Source organism: Cryptomeria japonica, chromosome 8, assembly GCF_030272615.1.
Source record: "Cryptomeria japonica chromosome 8, Sugi_1.0, whole genome shotgun sequence".
Classification (NCBI taxonomy): Eukaryota; Viridiplantae; Streptophyta; class Pinopsida; order Cupressales; family Cupressaceae; genus Cryptomeria; species Cryptomeria japonica.
This window is the reverse complement of record NC_081412.1, coordinates 267,369,775-267,377,698: the sequence shown is the minus strand read 5'-3', so window position 1 is coordinate 267,377,698 and position 7,924 is coordinate 267,369,775.

Below are 7,924 nucleotides of genomic sequence, written 5' to 3'. Positions count from 1 at the left end.
GAAACAAATACCGCCGCACATCTGCTGGGCCTTATGGAGAGAAAGAAACAACAAAATTTTTAGAGACACTGAGACCCCCCCGGACACCGTGCCACACATTTGCTTTAAGATGATCTCTGAAAACTTAGAAGTTACAAAATGGAAAACCCCCCCTTATCCTCCTAGTGAGGTTGAGAAAAAAATTGCTGAAAGTTGGAAGCTCCCCTTAGTTTTGATAGCTTCAACAACAGTACCAAGAACAAAAGAAGGATGACCAGATGGTCAACCCCTAAGTTACACTGGTTTAAACTGAATTTTGATGGCTCAACCCAAAGCAATTGTTAGGCGGGGGTGGAATCATCTGGGACCATTTGGGGAACACAGTTGCAGCCTATGCAGGCAACCTAAAGAATAATACGGTCACTCAAGCTGAAGGAATGGCCCTCCTTTGGGGTCTGAAAATGGCTAACTCCATAGGAATAAAACTGCTGGAAATTGAAGGAGAATCTCAAATCATTGTGGACTCAGTTAAATCACCACTACCACAAGGGATGGATTTATGATGAAAGTACAGACATCGGGAATGATTACTCCCTAATTATTACCCAGACGGAGCCAACTGGCGACAATAAAGGTGACGAGGGGGATCTGTCAAATCACATTGGCTCGAATGAAGGCTCACACGTTTCGAGTAGATCTTCTGCTTTTGATATCTACTTGGACTTAAGAGATAATAATCACTCCGATTATTACAACCTCTTAATCCAAGTTCAGCACAATTATTTTAACAACTCCGCCTTAAGCTTGCTTCGGCTTTGCGTTTTTTCTGAAAGTCACTCTCAATCTGTTAAGCTGGAGGATTCAAGAATGGGTGGGGTGGGGGGGGGGGGGGGGGGGCAGGCTTAGACTAGAACCCAATAAAGTGGATGAGTTCAAAGCTAAACCGACGACGTGGTTTGTCTGCTTTGAAGGCGGCATTGACAAATTCATGTACAATATGAAGGGAAATGACGAAAGACTACCCAAACAATTTGTGACTTCCTGGGAAGACAAAAGGGTGACCATGGGGGGAATCTCTTTTGAAATCAATGAAGAGGTTATAGCTTAGGCGACGAGTCTTTCTATGGAGGGCAGAAAATGGAAAAAATAGAGCCGTATTGTGGATTCTACCAGCCTTAACCAGTTCTTCCGCCAGGGCGAAAACCCTATCAAGGGGGCGGGAGGCTTCAACAGGGAGGAGCTCCCTCACCCGTGGGACGAGGTTTTCTATATCATGATGAAGTATTTTACGCTAGAGGGAAGGTATGGAATTTTCTACTATTACTGTCTCCTGTTCCTTAACCATTTGAGGAATAAAGACTTCATTTCCATTCCGTTCTTTTTACTGCATTCTATGGATGCTAATGTTAAAGACATAGCCGAAGCTAAGAAAAAAGGGAAAGATTTTCCCATCCTGCATCAAGGCCTTATGCTCTGCCTGTATAACTTTCACCTCGCCCTCTACCTGCCCCATTCCATCTCTATGCAGAATGTCAGTCCCTCGACCCACCCTCCTGCCATTAATGACTCAAGCCCTCCTCAGCTCCTGGAAATCGGCTTCTCCAGCAAGAAAACCAAGAATCACTCCCCGGAGGAGGTCAGAACCCCCAAGAGAGTCAAAATCCAAGAGATTGACTCTGATATGGAAATTGCTGAAGAAGCCAATACCCCCCGTCGTTCTAGTAGACTGGCCTCTAAACCCTCAGATAAATCCCTGAGAGACCCCTCCTCTTCGCACGACACCGACAATTCCATCCCGACTGATAAAATGCCCTTGGCCTAGCATAATCTGACCCCTCATTCTGTGAGCTCCACCCTGGTTTCGGAGAGCCCCTTATCCTCCAAGAGTCAGGAGCCATCCAATTTCCCCTCCCCGACCTTCAGGATGGAAAAAATGATGGTCGTTAAGGAGGCCAACAACGTGAAGGAGGAGGAGGAATCCAACCTGGCGGAGCTAGAGAAAAAGATGGAGGCCCTCTCTGACAATGTGTAGGTGATCACCAGCAGACTAGAGGCGACGGAGTCCAAGATGCACAATGTTTCCAAGTTTGCGCTGAATGTTATGCGATGCTCGACTACTACTCTGTGCCTCATGCATGAAATCACGACCGAAGGGAAAGGTAAGGAGGACGAGGACTACAAAGGCCTGTTCAAATTCCTCACTAAGGAATGGGCTAGAAAGCTGCTCCCTAAGAAGAGCCAAGGGAAAAAGAAATATCTATCTGCATGTGGAGGATTTCTGGTTTTTTGACTATATCGTGTAGCCGCTGGGTGGATAAGGCTAGTTTATGCTTTTTTTTATACTTCTCTGTTTATTGCGCTGCGTGGCAAATGACTAAAACTCTGATTAGTATTACTTTATCGTTGATAAACTCTTGTAGTATGGTTTTTGTTTTTGATAGAGGTAAAAGGCTACTACTTTGCTGATTATATGCGGACAATGGTTCTGCCACTGTCCTTCTACTTGTTCCTATGGGTCAGCCCCCTCGTTTTTGGCTGTTTTTAATATCAAAAACTATTAAAGTAAATGTAGGATACATTTTTTGTATATATTGTTTTATGAGATAAGTGTTGGGATATAATATTATATTATGAACCACTATATTAGGGTCTATACTTGACATATCCTCATAAGGCTAAGAAAAAATATTAGAAAATCTATGTAGAAGATAAAAATGAGAATAAATCCTTTAAGAAATCTATGTAGAAGATAAAAATGGAAGGAAAGTGAGATATGACCTCATTAGTAGACAATAATGATGGTGTAACTAGCTTTGTTGATGAGGAAGGAATTATATTTTGGAGTGTTGAATCTAACTAGGATGATGACTAGAATCTACTCATGGATAATACTAAAATGGATTTGCGTTAGCTTTGATTGTATATAAAATCTTACCATGAACAAATTTAATGACTAGTGTAGTGTATATAGAACTATGGCCATGACACAAATCCAAGATCTAGTAAGAAGAAGATTAGATAATAAGGCTCCTTGCATTATGTAACCATAGTGGGTAAGGTAACATGACCTAGCTTTGTAGGAAATACATGACCATTCCAAGAGGTTGTATAGCCATGTTTATAAATCCATATATAGATAGTGTTTTAGGAGAAATATAATAATTATCTAAATTGATTTAAAATCAAACAATATACACTAAAAATTTATTGAGATAAGAACTAGGATTGATAAGTGTATGCTAAATGCTAATATTATTAATAAAATATAAGTTAGAAGAGAGCCATATTAATTTTGAACCTCTTGACGAGGAAGCTCATATCATTGAAAATAATATTAGTGGTATTTGATTTGATGTAATAAACTAAGGTACCTATTTCATGTGGCATAGTATAAGATGACATATATATCTTTTGCAAAGCCTTCTAGTAGGAGAGCTTTGAAGAAGATCCTAGAGAGAGATCTTAGTATTAGTATAAATATAATCAATAAGATTGCATCTTTCGAGAATCCTTTAAGTAGAACAAGGAGCAAAAGGTAGAATAGGAGAATACTTTGAAAGAAAAGGAGGAATAGAAATGTCATTTTTATTTCGTCAAGTATTATGCATGTGGATATTATATGAAAATCAGTAGCCACATACACATTAGAAGTGATAGATTGAGCAATTCTAAGATAATAACCTAGAGGTTGAGGTGTATTAGGGACACCCTGGATAATAATTATTAGTTTTTAAACTTTCAATTTTTCTTTACAAAGATGAACATTTATTCTAGATTCCATAGGCTCTTGAGTAGAGTTGGAAACATAGATTATATCAATTAAATTTTGGGAAAGTGCATTAGAAGGAGAAAGTGAAGTAGAAATAAGCTTAGAAGCAAGAGAAGTAGAATATGTAATACAAGTAACATGTTTAATTTTTTCTCAAGAAGTTCATCTAGCATATCGAAACCATTATTAGAGAAGGAATGATCAAATGTAGTAAAAGTTTGAAGAAAGAGATACAACATGGTCAAATAACATTCATTCTTTCAACAATGAAAATATGAGGTAATGCAAGGAGGGTTTGGTAAAATGTAATAGAATGAATTTCAATCTAGCTAGGTGTTTGTTTCTTAACTAATTTATTCCTACATATCTTCAAATAAAAGCATCTAAGTTGCAAACGAAAGCTATTATTAGATTATAACAAAAAGAATGAATACTCTAAATAAATTAGGAAATACCTTTCTAATAAGAGATAAATTACTGTGAGGTGAAAGATATCCCAAGTGTTGTCACCTTAGTGTCTAATATTGAGAAGGATTCTCAGGAGGTTGGGAAAGGTAAGGTAGTCGGACATGCACTGGGGCTGCAATAGAAAATTCTCAAAAAGGGGATTGCAGAGAACTCCTAAGGTGGGAAAGAAGAAGGATCAGGAAAAAGTGAAGCTAATTGGTGAGACACTAGTGTAATCTGGTTCAATAAGAACCATTGATACCCATTTCTCCCTAGCTCAAAAATGATTGTTCTCTCATGGAATGTTAGGGGTATGAATAACATCCCTAGACAAAAGGCTATTCAAGATTTGATCCCATGTCATTCTTCAGACATTGTTTTCATCTAGGAAACTAAAATATCTGTTGAAGGTATTTTGAACTTAGTCCCTAAAACATGGGCTAGAGGCTAGTGGCAATGTGTTGGGGCGCATGATAATTCCATGTAAGGTTGTTTCGTTATGGTGGGTTTCCAGTAGATCTTCAATGTCTATGGCTACTTCAAGTTTAGATTCTGGTGATGTTAATCTTCTCACCAATGTGTATGCTCTTACATAAATCTATAGAAAGTCTGTGCTCTAGTCGCATATTAGGATGGTCAGGTCCCTTTCTCCTTATCTCTCTTGTATTCTTGTAGGGGATTCTAATGCTATGTTAAGTATGGATGAGAAGATGGGGGGGGGGGGGTGGGGGCGTTAGGATTGACCACTCTTCTAAGCTCTTGAGGGATAACTTAGATCATTTGAATTTTAGGGATACAAAGCCTTCTCATGGTATGTTCACCTGGAATAATAGGAGATGGAATACTGATGCTATCTCTGAGAAGCTGGATATGTTCCTTTTGTCTAGCTATTGGATGGGGGATAGTTGGACTACTAGCTTTGATATTCTTGATTGGAAGGGTTCAAACCACTAGCCAATCATTTTTTTAGCTACCTTCTTTAGAGCTTCCAAAAACCCTTCTTTCAAATTTCAACTGTTGTGGCTTCATGACTCTTCTTTACAATAGTTGATAGTTGAGTGGTGGATCTAGGGGAGACCGACTTTTGGGACAACTATGTTTTCCTTTGCCAAGCAACTCCAATTTATTAAATACATGTTGAAAATATGGAATAGATAGTGCTTTGTATTGTGTTCTCAGCTAAGGTCACAACTCAACATCGCTTGGATGAGATCAATCGATATATTTAAGATCAAGGTCTTGCAGAAGAGTCTTTTCGATGTGAAGCTAAAGCTGTGAAGGTTCTTTGAGAATTAAGGGAAGAGATCTTTTGGAAGAAAAAGTATCGTATTGAATGGCTATAGGAAGGAGATAAAAAATCTTCTTTCTTTCACAATTTAGTTAAGGATAGGAGGTAGGGGAAACTTATCACTTCTCTTAGGTCGATTGTTAGAAATTAGCTATCTTCTTATAGTGAGATTTTGAGTGAGATCACTCAATACTACTCTTCTTTGTGTATTGGAGACACCCTTTTAGCTGAGGAGGATGAAGCTACCATTTTGGATTGTATGCATTCATTGGTTTCTAATGAGATGAATGATACTTTAATCAATCCTATCACCTTGGAGGAATTGGAGGGGATTGTGTTCCAAATGAAGAAAGGGAAAGCCTCTGGTCCTAATGATTTTCCTATTGAGTTTTATCAAGAATTCTGGGATATTGTAAAGATGGATCTTCTGGAGGTGGTTGTGGAATCTTAGAGAAACAAACAAATGTTGAAGGCCATGAATGCCACCTTTCTTTCCCTCATTCCAAAAAGAGGAGCAAATTCTCTGACCTATTTAGACCTATTGCCTTGTGTAATGTGGTTTACAATTTTTTTATGAAGCTAATTGCTGAGAGACTTAAGCCATGACTTCATCTTCTTATTTCAGAGGAACAAGGAGGTTTTGTTGCTGACACATTGATTCTGGATGGAGTTGTTATTGCAATGAATGTTATTCATTCCATGGCTACTTCCAAGGAGAAAGCTATGTTTATCAAGCTTGACATTGCCAAAGCTTATGACAGGGTTAATTGGACCTTCTTAACTAAGGCCTTGGGAGCCTTTGGATTTTCTAGTGATTGAATTAATTGGGTTATGAGCTGTACCACATCCTCCTCGTTTTTGGTTCTAATCAATATTGAACCTTATGAGCTCTTTGGAGATTCTCAGGGTTGCACCAAGGTGATCCTCTATCCCATTATATTTTCATCTTCACCATTAAAGGTCTGGGGAGGTTCATAAAATATTGGGTGAGGCTTGGCCTGATTTTGGGATGAAATTGGGGTGACAGAGTGACTCCTCATTCACACTTAAAGTTTGTTGAAGATAAGACTTTGATGTGTTTGGCTAGAGTTAATGAAGCAGTTAATTTTTGAAAATCTTTAGATATATATTTTGTTGCTTCTGGGCAAAGGATTAATGAAGATAAGTTCTCTATTTTCTTCTTTAACACTCCTAAGCCTATCCATATTAGAATTGCAAGAATTCTTAGATTCCAGATTGGTACCCTTCCTTTTGTGTATCTTGGCATTCCCATTGTTGTAGGCTCTTTGCTTGACAAATTTTGGTAGGATATCTTGGATAAGCTACATAAGAGGGTTTCTTATTGGATTAACACTAACACGTGGCTCTCTTCTGCTAAGAGGGTAACTCTTCTTAAGTTAGTGATATGGGCTGTCCCGATTTATAGGTGTTTTGTACAAGGTGCCCCAAATAGCTTCATTGATGCATTTGATGCCCACTTGTAGCAATTTTTATTGGTAGATAATCTCCTCTCAAAGAAATGGAGTTTGGTAAAATGGGACTTGGTTTGTAGACCAAAGCAGGAAGGAGGTTTGGGCCTCCAAAAGACTACTCTCAATGGTCAAGTGTTGGCTACTAAATTTCATTGGAGGTGGTGTTGTCATCAAGATCAGGATGGGGCCATGATCCTTACTTTGAATTATATAAACAGAGTTGAGAGTAATGATGTCCCTCGATATAGTCTTGAAGGAAAAGGATCTATGATTTGGAGTACTCTCAAAAGAGGAGCTAAAATAATTAACAAGGGATTATTTTGGATTTGCAATAAAGGCTTTGATGCTCTATTCTAGTTTGATTCTTGGGATTGGTTACCTTCTATCTTATCCTTATACCCACATTTGCGAGCTTTGTGTAACAACTTTCTTGAGGCAGCTTGGAGTAAGGAGAGTAATTGTAAAACTTCTAAGTTACATGGCTAGGTTGAAGTGTTTAGATGGAAAGAACCTCATGAGTGGCCTCTTGGGGGCTTTGATGAGGATAGGCAGGAGCTTAGAAATATTTTATCAGTGTGAGCATTTAGCTCTTTGGAGGATAGTGATACTCTTGTGTGGGGTTCTAGCCTAATTTTTTTTTTTTGGTGGCCTTGGGATATTAGGAGTTGGATAAGCAAAGTTAGGGGAATGCTGGGGCTCCTTGGTGGAAACAGGTGTGGAGTAAATTCTCTTGGTCCAAATGTAATTTTTTCATGTGGTTGGTTGTCTAGAATAGATGCTTCACCTAGGATAATTTGAGAAAGAAAGGATTTCAAGGCCCTTCTATGTGCTCCCTTTGCAATCTTGGTGAGGAGAGATCCTCTCATATATTCTTTTCTTGCACTTTCTCTAAGGAAATTTGACATTGCTGGTGGGGGTGTGGAATAAGGCTTGTCTCCATAGTTACTCTTTGGCTGAGTTTTGAGGTTA